General features: G+C 41.6%; 1 protein-coding gene across 2 annotated transcripts in view; it reads left to right on the top strand.

The window, feature by feature from the left end:
- LOC147022834 (ryanodine receptor 2-like) overlaps window positions 1-15560 on the top strand; it is a 717656-nt gene that overhangs the window by 294857 nt on the left and 407239 nt on the right. The window lies entirely within an intron of this gene.

The following is a 15560-nucleotide window of genomic DNA, read 5'->3' as shown; positions in this document are numbered from 1 at the left end:
TCTTTTTTAGGATACATTCAAAATCAGCATATATCACAAATGGGTGCATGATAGATTTATTATAATCTTCAAAATAAATCTTTTCACCAGGTTTAGGCATTGTAATTACAGCTGATTTATGATTACTACAATATTTTGAATGTTGTTCTAATCGTTCTTTTGTATGAAATGAATTAAGACATCGCTTACAAGGATATATTTTGTTTGATGTTCTGAATACCTTAGAAGAGATTAATCTTGATAAATTATTAATGTATGTATAATGCGAATTATTTTCAACACTAAAATATAAAAGATCAATTTGTGTTTCTTCATTTTTATCGTTGTTTGAAATTTTTAATATTTGAACTTTGTTTGTGTCCGTTAATCCATATACATTAATAGAAACATTATTCTTTTTCTCAAATTTAGGAATATCTGTTACTGGCATTGGGAATTTAAAATCTTTAATGTCCAAGGTATTCTCATGTTTCATATATTGTTTTACTCTTTCTGAATTACAATTTGGTGGATGTAAGTGAGCAAGAACAGACCAGAGAAAGCATTTATTATCGTTGTTCTTAATATTAACAACTGCCTTCTTTAGTTTTATTTATTTTGGTTATTCAATATAAGAAAAATCTTTAAGAGGGTTTGATTTTAGAATATGTATATCTTAAAAGATGATTTAAAAATTTTTTAAATCCACTTCCTACCACTGTATTATCAACATCCTCCTCTTGTCTTGATAGTTCTTCATAAACCCCACTATTCAAAAAATCTTGAAATGATGTTATAAAATGAAGATCTGTTCTCAGATAAGGAGTTTATTCTTCATCTTGTCTTTTCATATTCATTTTCACTCCCATATAAAACTTTAAAGTTTTCATTTCTTTTAATGTCTTTTTAATAACTTTTTCAACATCAGTTTTCACTATTTCAATTGATTCAGCTATTGATGATTCACCGGCTTCTCCAAATTGAAAAATCCTTATTTTTATATGCCCTTTAAATGCCCCATCAGTGTTTTCAATATAATAGTCTCCCTTTACTTTAAACTCATTTTTCTTGTGTTTTTGTGATTGAAGATGTCTATTATAACTACTCTTCAAAACATCCTTTGAGCAGATATCACAATGTTTTTTTTCCAACTCAAGAGGAGATATTTGATGAAATAGATTAAATGTATGTTTGTTAGTTTGAAGGTGTTTTTTATAATATTTATATTCGTGATTACAAACATCGCAGTAGTTTGTATTCACCATATTTATACAATAAAACTTTGCTTGAACTAAAATTTTCTTGATGAAAATTTTGTTTAATTTATAGGTGAATCTGTGCTTAAAACCATTTTATCCTCCAACTTTTTTCACTTAATAAATACAATGTTTCAAGACACAAAAGACAATTTTCAATCAATCTCTTCATTTGTAAAAGATACTGAGAAATATGTCAAGGATCTAAAATTGAGCAAAGATAAATATAACAACTATTGGATAAAAACAATTATGGTAAATAATATGAGTTCTTCAATTTCCTTCAATGGAAGGGCTTTCAGTATACCTGGAAGAACATCAATTAAAGTATCTCTTACAAAAGTTTCTCCTCTCCTCCTGGTAATATATTCAAAACTAGAAAAAGCAATGAAACAAGAAAAAGTATCAAAAAATAAAAACCTTATGGATGAAGCTTTAGATAGAAAAGATAAGACCATCTGTAATATGCAAGGAGAAATTTGTATTTTTTTCAACAACCCGAAAGATGTAAATCCTGATGAAATAAAGGATGTTAATATATCAGGCGAAATGACATTTCGTTCATTAGAAGTTAAGGATAATTTTACAATTACCTTTGATATAAAAAATGTTGTAGTTGAATCTGGTAATGAAAAAAAGTATATAGATATCGATGGTAAAATTATTAAATATGAGTCAATATGCAACTGAAAATATAGATGAACTTTAGTTTAAGTAAAGTTTTACTTTATAAACATGCTAGACTTCCCTGATTCTCCATATGACAAATTTGAGAATTGTCCTCCGTGTGAAAGACGGGGATTAAACACAGAGTCAAAAGCCTATAAACAATGTATATTCTGTGATTATCTTATAATTAATGATAATAAAAAAATATAAAAAGGAACATAATTCTTTTAGATTTACACCAAAAATGAATAACTTTCCAAGATTGATTGGCGAAATGAATGTAAAGTATGAGGGTGATAACTCACCTTTCCTTACAAGGGAAGAAACGGAACGTATTAGAGAAATGTTCAAAGGATTGTTGTTTTATTTTATTCATGGATGTGATTTTCAGTGAAATATCAACACAAGATATTGCAGAGGAGCTTCCTTGTGAGCCAACGGCCATCCATATCTAGTGCCCAACTGTGTCTGCGGACGTCCTCCTGCAGTTGGGTTACTTTTTTATTAGGAGGTTGGTGGCAGGATTTGCACTCCGGCCAGCGTAAAACCCTTCATTCCGCAAAACACAAAAACGCAAAAAAATCTGAAAACCCACTCCGTTGGAGTACCTCCTGCACAGCTTCCCTTCGCAGGGCAGCTCACCGGATGATGGGATTGGGGCAAAGCCTTAGGGACCCCCAATCTTTGATGATAGGAGGTAAACCATGGGGTAACATCCCTGGGTCAGATTGCGGGAGAGTGTGTAGGAGTGGTGTTGAGGTGTCGTCCACCAGACAGCTGTCTTACCTGAGGCCTGAGGTTAACCTGAGGCAGTCCCTTTGGGTGGGTGCCTGGAATGTCCTTTCCCGTAGAGAGGATGATCACCTGTCTCTGTTATCATCTGAGCTCAAGCGTTTGGACATCGGGATTGCAGCTCTCTCTGAGGTTCGGAGACCAGATTGCGGCGAGATAATGGTGGGTGGTTACACCTACTATTGGTCTGGTCGCTCTGATGGTTACCATACTCAAGGAGTTGCTGTAGCTGTGTCCAATAAGCTGACCCCAATGATAATTGAGGTAACACCGGTCAACGAGTGTATTATGAGATTAAGGATTCGTCACTCCTTAGGTGTCATTTCCCTGATCTCTGTTTATGCTCCGACTGAGGCGAGTGATCTCACCGTGAAGGATGCATTCTACGCCACGCTCGAGTCTGTGGTTGATCAGTGCCCCAGACGAGATACACTTCTAGTCTTGGGGGATTTCAATGCATCGACTGGAACTGATAGGGATGGTTATGAGGTGTGTGTTGGTCCCCATGGGTTAGGAACTATGAACCAGAATAGCACTAAGTTCCTTGACTTTGCAAGAAGTCATGGACTTAGGGTGGCTGGTTCATGGTTTCAGCGCTCACAAGCTCATCGCTGGACTGGGTATTCCAACGTTGGCGGTGTGGCAAAGGAGATTGACCTTGTCCTCATTTACGGTCGTTGGAGGATGATCCTGAACTGCAGGGTCTACCGGAGTGCTCAGTTCCTCAATACTGACCACAGGCTTGTTGTAGCAACTCTAAAGCTGCACCTTAAATCCTGGAGAATGGTACCATCCCAGCCTTGGCTGGATGTTGGCAAGCTCAGGGATGAGAGAGTAGCTGAGGAGTTTGCGAACAGGCTGAGTGGACACTTGGGGGGGTCTGGGTGCTTTCGGGGGTCCTGAAGAGTTGTGGAGTGCCTTCAAGACCACTTTCCTTGATGTTGCCGGTGGATGTCTTGGAACTCACCGCAGGGCAAAGAAGAATATTTTCTCTCAAGGGACACTGGATACCATTGACCAGAGTCGCAGGGCCAGGCTGAATGGCAGAGCTGAACTGTTCAGGGAGCTGAGGCGTAAAACTGTACGTGCACTGAGGGTGGACAAGGAGGCCGATGTGCAAGGAATCTGTGAGGGGGTAGAGCATCACCTGTGGACAGGTGATTCTCGTCCCGCTTACAGGGGAATTCGCGCATTGCGTTCATCCAAGCCCATCCCTCGGAGCGCTACAGTTGGAGCAGAGAGTGGTAGGCTCTTGACAGAGGAGTCTGAAGTGAAGGCCCGCTGGGCCGGTTACTTTGAGCGGTTGTACCAGGCTGATCCCCCAGCTGTCGAGTTGGACGTCAAGGATTACAATCCCTGTTGCTGACCCTCGAATCAACTGTGGTCCACCTTCGCTTGTGGAAACACGGGCTGCGGTGAACCAGTTGAAACAGGGCAAAGCTCCAGGGATCTGTGGCATCCATGCTGAACTTCTTAATGCTGGTGGAAATACTGCACTCGTGTCGTTGCATTCAGTTTTGTGCTCTGCCTAGAACACAGGCATCATCCCAACTGATTGGAAGAGGGGCCTTTTTGTTCCTCTCTGGAAAGGGAAGTCTGATCGCCAAGACTACAACACCTACCGAGGGGTGACGCTGCTCTCAGTGCCGGGCAAGGTCTTTGCTCGGATAATTCTTGATAGGGTTTGCCACCATCTGCTTGAGCACCAGTGTCCAGAGCAGTCAGGCTTTACACCAACGATTGACCGTATCCTTGCTCTTCGTGTCCTCACCGAATGCAGGCGAGAGTTTCGGCAGGGGATGCTTGCAGCCTATGTTGATCTCTGTAAAGCGTTAGATTCAGTGAATGGGGATGTCCTCTGGAGGATTTTTGGTCTTCGTGGGGTGTCACCAAAACTGATCGATCTGATGTCTGAACTCTACTCTGGTACTGAGAGTGCTGTGAAGTGTGGTGGTACCATCTCTGACTTATTTCCAGTTGTTACTGGTGTTCGTCAGGGGTGTGATCTGGCCCCCACACTTTTCAGCACTTGTATGGACTGGATTTTAGGGAGGATGTCGGAGAGATCAAGCTGCGGTGCATCGTTTGGGAATGTCAAGATCTCGGACCTTGATTTTGCAGATGATGCAGTCATCTTTGCGGAAACTTTAGATATCCTTTTGGGGGCCCTCGAGGTGCTGAATGAGGAGTCGGAGCCTCTGGGATTCTGGGTTTCTTGGGTCAAAGCTAAGATCCAGGCTTTCGGTGACATCTTGGATGCTGCTGTCCTGTCTGTGTCTGTTTGTGGTGAGGATGTTGAGGTCATGGAGAGATTCACTTACCTTGATAGTGATATTCATGTCTCTGCTGGCTGTGAGTCAGAGGTCAATAGACGTCTGGGTCAGGCCTGGGGAGTCATGGATTCACTGGATCATGGGGTGTGGCACTGCCGGTACCTGTGTGGGAGGATGAAAGTCCGAGTCTTCAGGTCCTTGGTACTTCCAGTCTTGCTCTATGAATGCGAGACTTGGACTCTGACCAAGGATCTGAGACGGAGACTTAATTCCTTTGGTACCAGGTCTCTTCGGAGAATCCTTGGCTATCGCTGGTCAGATTTTGTGTCCAACGAGCGGTTGCTGAGAGAGACTCGGATGAGATTTGTTACCTGCATAGTCCGTGAGTGTCAGTTGTGGCTGTATGGACATGTGGCTCGTTTTCCTGACACTGATCCTGCTCACCAGATTCTCTCAGCGAGGGAGTCTCATGAGTGGAGGAGGCCAGTGGGCCGACCACGTGCCTCGTGGTTGCAGCAGGTTGACCATCATGTCAAGGAGATGGGGATGGGCCTGGCATCTGCCTGGGGGATGGCCAGACGGAGGCCTCTGGAGTATCGACGGAAAGTGGACGCAGCGACGCGCTGTTCTGGCACATGCTCCTATCCCTGACCTGACCTGATATTGCATAAATAACATTATGGATTATCTTGAAATTAAACCTGAACTTCGGATAAAATATTGAGTTTCTAAAAAAGTCAATAATAAATTCAATAACCTGTTTTCCAAATATATAAATGGATGATTTTTTACCCATTTGGGAAAATAAGATAAAATTTAACAACCATAAAAATCTCCCAAATTCATTAAGATGTCTCATAGTTAGTTCAAGCGGATGCGGAAAAACCTGCTTACTTTTGAAGTTGCTCCTGACTCCCAACTTTTTAGATTATGATAATTTAATAATTTTCACAAAGTCGAGTTTTCGACCAGAGTATCAACTACTCTCACAAGGTTTTAATGATGGTCTTCAAAAAGAAGATATAATCGGTTTATTTAAACTTCAAAAAAACCTAAATGATTATAACATTGAAGATATAATACAACTATTTTGTGGTACACAGAGATGTAAAAAGAAATCAAAACCGATAACTTGTATTCTTAGTGATAATACGGATGATATACCGTCTCCCCAATATTTGGATAAATCAAAACTAGAACCTCGTTATCTTTGATGATTGTGTTAATGAGAGAAACCAAACGGTAATGGACAGCTACTACACAAGAGGAAGACACTCTTCTTGAAATTGTATTTATCTTAGTCAATCATACTTTCAACTTCCTCGTTGTTCCATCAGAAACAATGCTAATACTTTTATTTTATTCAAGTGAAATTCAATAGATATAAACAATATTTTGGAGAGACAATTGTTTTACATTATGCAGTAAAAAAGAATTTGCGGATTACATGAAGCACACGACTGAAAAATATAAAAATATTGTTGTGAAACAAGATGAGCTATTAAATGATATTTTCCAATAAATAAATGGATGCGAAAGAAAGAGCAAGAAGATTTAAGGTTTATCAAGAGTTGGTTTCAAAAGTTGTAAAACAACAGGAAGACATAAAGAAGAAACGCAGACAGAAACTAACGGGTGAAGAAGCATTTGAAAGAAAACAAGAGAAATTTTTTTAACCACTTTTAAAAACTTCCAAAGAAAAAATTGTAGTTGTTTCCACATTTCCCACAGTAGAATATACTCCTAAAAAACTTCAAATGTACAAAGATTTTGATCAAATGACGGAGGAAGAATAAGAGCATATAGGGGAATTAGAATATCAGGTCAGGTCAGGTATGGGAGCATGTGCCAGAACAGCGCGTCGCTGCGTCCACTTTCCGCCGGTACTCCAGGGGCCTCCGTCTGGCCATCCCCCAGGCAGATGCCAGGCCCATCCCCATCTCCTTGAGATGATGGTCAACCTGCTGCAACCATGAGGCACGTGGTCGGCCCACTGGCCTCCTCCACTCATGAGACTCCCTCGCTGAGAGAATCTGGTGAGCAGGATCAGCGTCAGGAAAACGAGCCACATGTCCATACAGCCGCAGCTGACGCTCACGGACTATGCAGGTAACAAATCTCATCCGAGTCTCTCTCAGCAACCGCTCGTTGGACACAAAATCCGACCAGCGATAGCCAAGGATTCTCCGAAGAGACCTGGTACCAAAGGAATTAAGTCTCCGTCTCAGATCCTTGGTCAAAGTCCAAGTCTCGCACCCATAGAGCAAGACTGGAAGTACCAAGGACCTGAAGACTCGGACTTTCGTCCTCCCGCACAGGTACCGGCAGCGCCACACCCCATGATCCAGTGAATCCATGACTCCCCAGGCCCGACCCAGACGTCTATTGACCTCCGGCTCACAACCTGCGGAGACATGAATATCACTGCCAAGGTAAGTGAATCTATCCACGACCTCAACATCCTCACCACAAACAGACACAGACAGGACAGCAGCATCCAAGATGTCACCGAAAGCCTGGATCTTTGTTTTGACCCAAGAAATCCGTAATCCCAACGGCTCCGACTCCTCATTCAGCACCTCGAGGGCCCCCAAGAGGATGTCTAAAGTCTCCGCAAAGATGACTGCATCATCTGCAAAATCAAGGTCCGAGATCTTGACATTGCCAAACGATGCACCGCAACTTGATCTCTCCGACATCCTCCCAAAAATCCAGTCCATACAAGTGCTGAAAAGTGTGGGGGCAAGTACACATCCCTGACGAACTCCAGTAACAACTGGAAATAAGTCAGAGGCGGTACCACCACACTTCACAGCACTCTCAGTACCAGAGTAGAGTTCAGACATCAGATCGATCAGTTTCGGTGGCACCCCACGAAGACCAAGAATCCTCCAGAGGACATCCCGATTCACTGAATCGAACGCTTTACAGAGATCAACATAGGCTGCAAGCAGCCCCTGCCGAAACTCTCGTCTGCGTTCAGTGAGGACACGAAGAGCAAGGATACGGTCAATCGTTGACCTCTTTGGTGTAAAGCCTGACTGCTCTGGACGCTGGTGCTCAAGCAGATGGTGGCGAACCCTATCAAGAATTATCCGAGCAAAGACCTTGCCCGGCACTGAGAGCAGCGTCACCCCTCGGTAGTTGTTGCAGTCTTGGCGATCACCCTTCCCTTTCCAGAGAGGGACAACAAGGCCCCTCTTCCAGTCAGTTGGGATGATGCCTGTGTTCCAGGCAGAGCACAAAACTGCATGCAACGACGCGAGTGCAGCATTTCCACCAGCCTTGAGAAGTTCAGCATGGATGCCACAGATCCCTGGAGCTTTGCCCCGTTTCAACTGGTTCACCGCAGCCCGTGTTTCCACAAGCGATGGTGGACCACAGTTGATTCGAGGGTCAGCAACAGGGATTGTAACACCCTTGACGTCCAACTCGACAGTTGGGGGATCAGCCTGGTACAACCGCTCAAAGTAACCGGCCCAGCGGGCCTTCACTTCAGACTCCTCTGTCAAGAGCCTACCACTCTCTGCTCGAACTGCAGTGCTCCGAGGGATGGGCTTGGATGAACGTAATGCGCGAATTCCCCTGTAAGCGGGACGAGAATCACCTGTCCACAGGTGATGCTCTACCCCTCACAGATTCCTCGCACATAGGCCTCCTTGTCCACCCTCAGTGCACGTACAGTTTTACGCCTCAGCTCCCTGAACAGCTCAGCTCTGCCATTCAGCCTGGCCCTGCGACTCTGGTCAATGGTATCCAGTGTCCCTTGAGAGACAAAATTCTTCTTTGCCCTGCGGTGAACTCCAAGGCATCCACCGGCAACATCAAGGACGGTGGTCTTGAAGGTGCTCCACAACTCTTCAGGACCCCCAAAGCACCCAGACCCCCAAGTGTCCACTCAGCCTGTTCGCAAACTCCTCAGCTACTCTCTCATCCCTGAGCTTGGCAACATCCAGCCTAGGCTGGGATGGTACCATTCTCCAGGATTTAAGGTGCAGCTTTAGAGTTGCTACAACAAGCCTGTGGTCAGTATTGAGGAACTGAGCACTCCGGTAGACCCTGCAGTTCTGGATCATCCTCCAACGACCGTCAATGAGGACATGGTCAATCTCCTTTGCCACACCGCCAGCGTTGGAATACCAAGTCCAGCGATGAGCTTGTGGGCGCTGAAACCATGAACCAGCCACCCTAAGTCCATGACTTCTTGCAAAGTCAAGGAACTTAGTGCTATTCTGGTTCATAGTTCCTGACCCATGGGGACCAACACACACCTCATAACCATCCCTATCAGTTCCAGTCGATGCATTGAAATCCCCCAAGACTAGAAGTGTATCTCGTCTGGGGCACTGATCAACCACAGACTCGAGTGTGGCGTAGAATGCATCCTTCACGGTAAGATCACTCGCCTCAGTCGGAGCATAAATAGAGACCAGGGAAATGACACCTAAGGAGTGACGAATCCTTAATCTCATAATACGCTCGTTGACCGGTGTTACCTCAATTATCATTGGGGTCAGCTTATTGGACACAGCTACAGCAACTCCTTGGGTATGGTAACCATCAGAGCGACCAGACCAATAGTAGGTGTAACCACCCACCATTATCTCGCCGCAATCCGGTCTCCGAACCTCAGAGAGAGCTGCAATCCCGATGTCCAAACGCTTGAGCTCAGATGATAACAGAGACAGGTGATCATCCTCTCTTAGGGATAGGACATTCCAGGCACCCACCCGAAGGGACCGCCTCAGGTTAACCCAAGGAGACCGCCGTCTGGTGGACGACACCTCAGCACCACTCCGACACACTCTCCCGCAATCTGACCCAGGGATGTTACCCCGTGGTTTCCCTCCTATCAAAGATTGGGGGTCCCGAAGGCTTTGCCCCAATCCCATCATCCGGTGAGCTGCCCTGCGAAGGGAAGCTGCACAGGAGGTACTCCCACGGAGTGGGTTTTCAGATTTTTTAGCGTTTTTGCGTTTTGCGGAATGAAGCGTTTTACGGTGGCTGGAGTGCAAATCCTGCCACCAACCTCCTAATAAGAAGTAACCCAACTGCAGGAGGACGTCCGCAGACACAGTTGGGCACTAGATATGGATGGCCGTTGGCTCACAAGGAGCTCCTCCGCCCTTTGACAGGTTTTGTTTTTAATCCTGCTGGGTGTCCATATCCAAACACCCTCCTCACCAGAAAACCTGGTGGGGGAGACGGTTTAGTCGCCGACAACCCGACCATGGAACAGGTTAGTACAGGTTTACATGGTACCTGTAGCAGGTCACAGATCGAACCTGACCTGACAAGTTTAGTTATAATTAGAATATGATGATGGATTATTTCAACAACTGGAAGAGATTAATCACCCCCCTGTTTATATCGTGAATGCTCTTCAAAACAATGAATATTCAGCGAAATCAAAAACCAAAGCAGGACTCATTCCAACAGAACAACCAGCAATATTTCATCTTGTTCAAGAAAAGGTATTGATATTTCATGATGAATTAAGGTTCCTGAGGTCTGCTCAACCCCCTGTTAAACTAACACCCAGATTAATGTTTCTTCTCACAAAAGATGGAAGACAAGCTTCAAATGTGAGGAATGAATCAAAGTATTTTGATAAACCATTGGATATGAAAAATAATGATGATAGAGTATATATTGATCTGCTGAACTCTGTTGATTATAGGGTTAGTCTTTCTGGTAAACGAAGCAAGAATGAGAAGGAGAAACACATTATTCAGGCTTTAAGTATCCTTGGTTCAGGTCTTAGTTTTCTTCCAAATGACCCATCGCAATTAGTTAATAGACTGTTATTGTTGTAAGGTAGTAAGAAGGCTGGAAATAACAATTGTTTCAATGAAGCATCAGCCATTTTAGACCAGTTTCTGAACATGAAAATAATTAATAAATCTCAATATAAAGACATTTTATCTCATTAAATAAGATGAGAAGCACAATCCTGAGTTTTAATTTCACAACAAGTGACCACACATCTTCATTCCCATACCCACTACAACTTGATCCAACAAAAGAATATGAGGCATCTTTATTGTCCACGGAAACTTCTAATTTATAATAAACTTATAAACCTTATTTAATATAGCTGAGAAAAATGACAAGTTTAGTTATAATCCGGGAAGTGCATACAAAACGTTAACAGTCTCACCCGGAGCATATGAGATTTCTCAAATATCTTCCGAAATTGCTCGTCTTATGAAAGAACAGGGTGATGAACCAAAAAATATTGTAATCGATATTCAAAAACATACTTCAAAATCAACGATTAAACTTAAAAATAACTACAAGGTTGATTTCACAATTGATAATTCATTTAGAGAGTTATTGGGTTTCTCCTCAAAAAAGATTGAAACAAATGGGACGTTTTACAATGATAATATCATTCAGATATCCTCAGGAATAAATTCGGTATTAATTCACTGTGATTTGATTGATGGTGCTTGTAATGATGGAATAAAAACAAATACAATATTTTCATTCAGTGCATACTCAACCCCAATTGGTTATAAATTCAAGATGGAACCCATAAATTTGGTTTATCTCCCTGTGTCAGGAAAAACCATACACAGAGTAAATTTTAGGATAACCGACCAAGATAATCGTACGATTTATTTTAATGGGGAAGTTATATCCATCAGAATTCACCTACGTGAAGTTTTCCAATAAATAAATACGATGGTTATTGTGAAGAAACACGAGTTGGGAAAATATAAAATAATTACAGGGGATGGGATGTTCCTTTCCCCATACGACAAGGGTGAAGGTATGTATCTTGTTAGAGGATACTATAAACCTAAGAGACAAAGGGGTGTCGGACATCAATTTAGAGGAGATGGGAGAATTGATACTCTAATGGGTATCGGTTCAACTATTCTTAAACAAAGAGACCTCATTGGTTCAACTGCTTCTGCTGTGGGAAATGTAGCAGGTGCTGTAAAGAGCATAAAAGATTCCCAAAAGGAATCTCATACATTACAAGCAATTAAAGAAATTAAGAAAGGCAATACTCAGTTGCCCCCCCAAGAACGATAGAAAATAATTCAAATACTTGGGCCAGGGTTTCAAAAGTTTTAACATCTTTTTTCCTAAATAAATACAAGTATGGAAGCAATTGATAGTATCTATGATTTGGATGATACTATTATCATCTCAAACTCCACTAAAAAAGAAGATTACTTCAAGGTAAATGCAATAACTGGAACAGACTGGAACGCAAATGGTACAAAAAGTTTTGAAATAAATAATCAACAAACTTATTTGAATCTATCCGAAAGTTTCTTGTTGTGTAAATTTACATTCACTAAGGCTGGGAATAACACAAACGCTACACTTGTAAATGATTTATTCTGGAAACATTACATTACACAGCACATTTAATGAAGGAAAAGCGGATGTTGTTGAACGTTTTTAATCGTACCTTAAAAGAGACTATACAAAAAATTCACACAACTTGGTTCACAACAATGGTCATCTTTTCTTCAGGATATTGTGGATAAGTATAATGACACGATTCATATGTCAACGAATATGAAACCATCAGAAACATTTACAAAATTAAAATAAGAAAAAGAGATTAATGTCAGAAAACCTAAGTTCAAAGTTGGTGATATCGTAAGAATATATAGGTGGAAATCTCATTTTGAAAAAGGTTATATTAAACGATGGACGAACTAACTTTTTAAATTGTTGATGTAATAGATACGGTTCCTTGGACTTATAAGATATATGATTTAGAAGGGGAAGAGATTTTAGGTTCATTTTATTCACAGGAATTACAAAAGACAAAACTAAGCAGATAATACCCATGGGAGCAATGGGTTGGTGCTTCATTCCCTCCTACTATACACCTTTGTGGACACTCGAGGGCCAAGTCCGAGGTGTATAACAGTATATAATGTGTGTCAAGGGGGGACGTTCACAGAATCCTCAACTGAATACTCAAGGCTTAACTTTTGTTTGTTGGTGTGTGTGTGTGTGTGTGTGTGTGTGTGTGTGTGTGTGTGTGTGTGTGTGTGTGTGTGTGTGCGTGCGTGCGTGCGTGCGTGCGTGCGTGCGTGCGTGCGTGCGTGCGTGCGTGCGTGCGTGCGTGCGCAATGGGGGCAATGGGTTGGCGCTTCACTCCCTTCTACTATACACCGTTGTGGACACTCGAGGGCCAAGTCCGAGGTGTATTACAGGTGGCATCTGCCATATATAATGTGTGTCAAGGGGGGGGCGTTCTTAGATCTGTGAACCCAAAACACAGAATCCTCAACTGAATAGTCAAGGCTTAACTTTTGTTTGTTTGTGTGTGTGTGTGTGTGTGTGTGTGTGTGTGTGTGTGTGTGTGTGTGTGTGTGTGTGTGTGTGTGTGTGTGTGTGTGTGTGTGTGTGTGTGTGTGTGTGTGTGTGTGTGTGTGTGTGTGTGTGTGTCCCAACCCTCACATTCAAAATCTCAACCCCAACCTTCACATTCAAAATCTCAACCCCCCACCCCAACCCTCACATTCAAAATCTCAATCCCAACCTTCACATTCGAAATCTCAATCCCCCACCCCAACCCTCACATTCAAAATATCAACCCCAACCCAACCCTCACCCAACACATTGTATTTTTCAAAATGAGATTTCCACCTATATATTTTTTTTATGTTGTTTTTTTCTCTTCTTCCAATTCTGTCTTTTAAGGCTTTTAGGTTTGATGACATAGAAAGGGGGAGTAAGCCTGCACTTTCTTCCCAGAACTTTCTTGATCTTGCTCCCATCAAGCACCATCCAACAAAGAACTACATCGATAGGTTTAGATCCCAAAGAGTGATAGCATTTCAAGTTTCCAAAATAAACCCAACTTTCCAAGTTTTCAAGGTATAACCACATTCCTGTTGAGTTTCCAAGATATGTATCACATTGTGAGTTATCAAGCCAGAACCCACATTTCAAGTCTCCAAAATAAAACCAACTTATAAAGTCTCTAAGGGATAACTCATTTCCTGATTTTTCTCAAAATTTGTGTCTCCAAGGTAGGCCCCATATTTAGAACCATCTTGGCAGAACCCTTTTCCTGAGTCTCCAAGGTAGTTATTTAAACCATCAAGGCAGATCTCATTTCCTGATTTTTTTCAAAATTTGTGAGGTCTCCGAGGTAGGTTTCATATTTAAAACCACCAAGGATAACTCATTTACTAATTTCTTCAAAATTTGTGAGTCTCCAAGGTAGGCCCCATATTTAGAACCATCTTGGCAGATCCCTTTTCCTGAGTCTCCAAGGTAGTTATTTAAACCATCAAGGCAGAACTCATTTACTGATTTTTTTTCAAAATTTGTGAGTCTCCAAGGTAAAACTTGTATTCTGGCTCATCAAGGACGAGCCCGTTCTGTGGGTCTTGGTCACTCATAAGGTCTTCAACCAAGCCAACAATTTCGCCCCAAGTTGTGGCAAAATCGGTATTTTCAGATACAATTTCCTGTGAGAGAAAATAATAATGTATTAATTAAGTTATTTAATTATTAAATGAGTCTATGCTTCAATCAAGCTTTGAAAATAGGAAAATAAAATCTTACCTCAACAGATAAGAGGTTTGAATCCAGTTCATCAACTTGAAGGTTTAGTTCCATACAAGTAGTAGAACACCAAGCAAAATCATCCCACTCAAACTCGTTCTGTGGGTCTTGGTCGCTCATAAGGTCTTCAACCAAGCTAACAATTTCACCCCAAGTTGTGGCAAAATCGGTATTTTCAGATACAATTTCCTGTGAGAGAAAATAATGATGTATAAATTAAGTTATTTAATTATTAAATGAGTCGATGCTTAAATCAAACTGAAAATAGTAAAATAAAATCTTACCTCAATCGATAAGAGGTTTGAATCCAGTTCATCAACTTGAAGGTTTAGTTCCATACAAGTTGTAGATCTTCAAGGAACCTCAAAGTCATTCCACTCAAGATCAGTACAGCACTCCATTGTCAGAATTTTTTTTTAAATGGAGTCTGGATTGAACCTTTTATAGAGAAAGACTGGTTGCTATGGTTTCCTTTTTCAAAATGGAGGATTGTTTGAAAAAAATTGCCTAACAGCCCAGACAAGCCTTGGAAATTTTTTAAAACCATAACATTCTAGAATTTTCTCATGATTTCTTTGGGAGTCAGAGATGAACTGGAAATGATGTAAGAGTAGGCGGGGCTTAAGAAAAGGTGGGCGTGGCTTACGAAAATACCTCACGAAAGTAGGCGGGGCTTATGGAAAGTGGGCGTGGCTTATGCAAAAAAATAACCTGTGGCTCAGGAGGTGGTCAAACAAGAGCATTAAGAGAAGTTTATCATTTTGTAATGGCACAAAAGGGGTATCTTAAAAAATACAAAGATTCAAATGTTTTATTTTTAAATATTTTAGATGGGGATTATTGTGCAAAGAAAATTAAACTATTGAAGGAATTTGAGAATGAACAAATCTTTATAGGTTCAATGAGTGAGCGAAACAATATGCATTGGTTATTTGAAAAAGAGTGTCCCTAGGCTTACATGTTTCAGATATTTCTTCAGAATCACCTTTAACAAATCACATTACTACTTTACTACTTGAACAAATCTTTATCTTATTGC

This window comes from Eptatretus burgeri, chromosome 7 (genome assembly GCF_056783735.1).
Source record: "Eptatretus burgeri isolate ZD-2024b chromosome 7, Ebu_testis_v1, whole genome shotgun sequence".
NCBI classification, from domain to species: Eukaryota; Metazoa; Chordata; class Myxini; order Myxiniformes; family Myxinidae; genus Eptatretus; species Eptatretus burgeri.
Note: the sequence above shows the minus strand (reverse complement) of the source record. Positions and strands in the feature narration are given on the sequence as shown.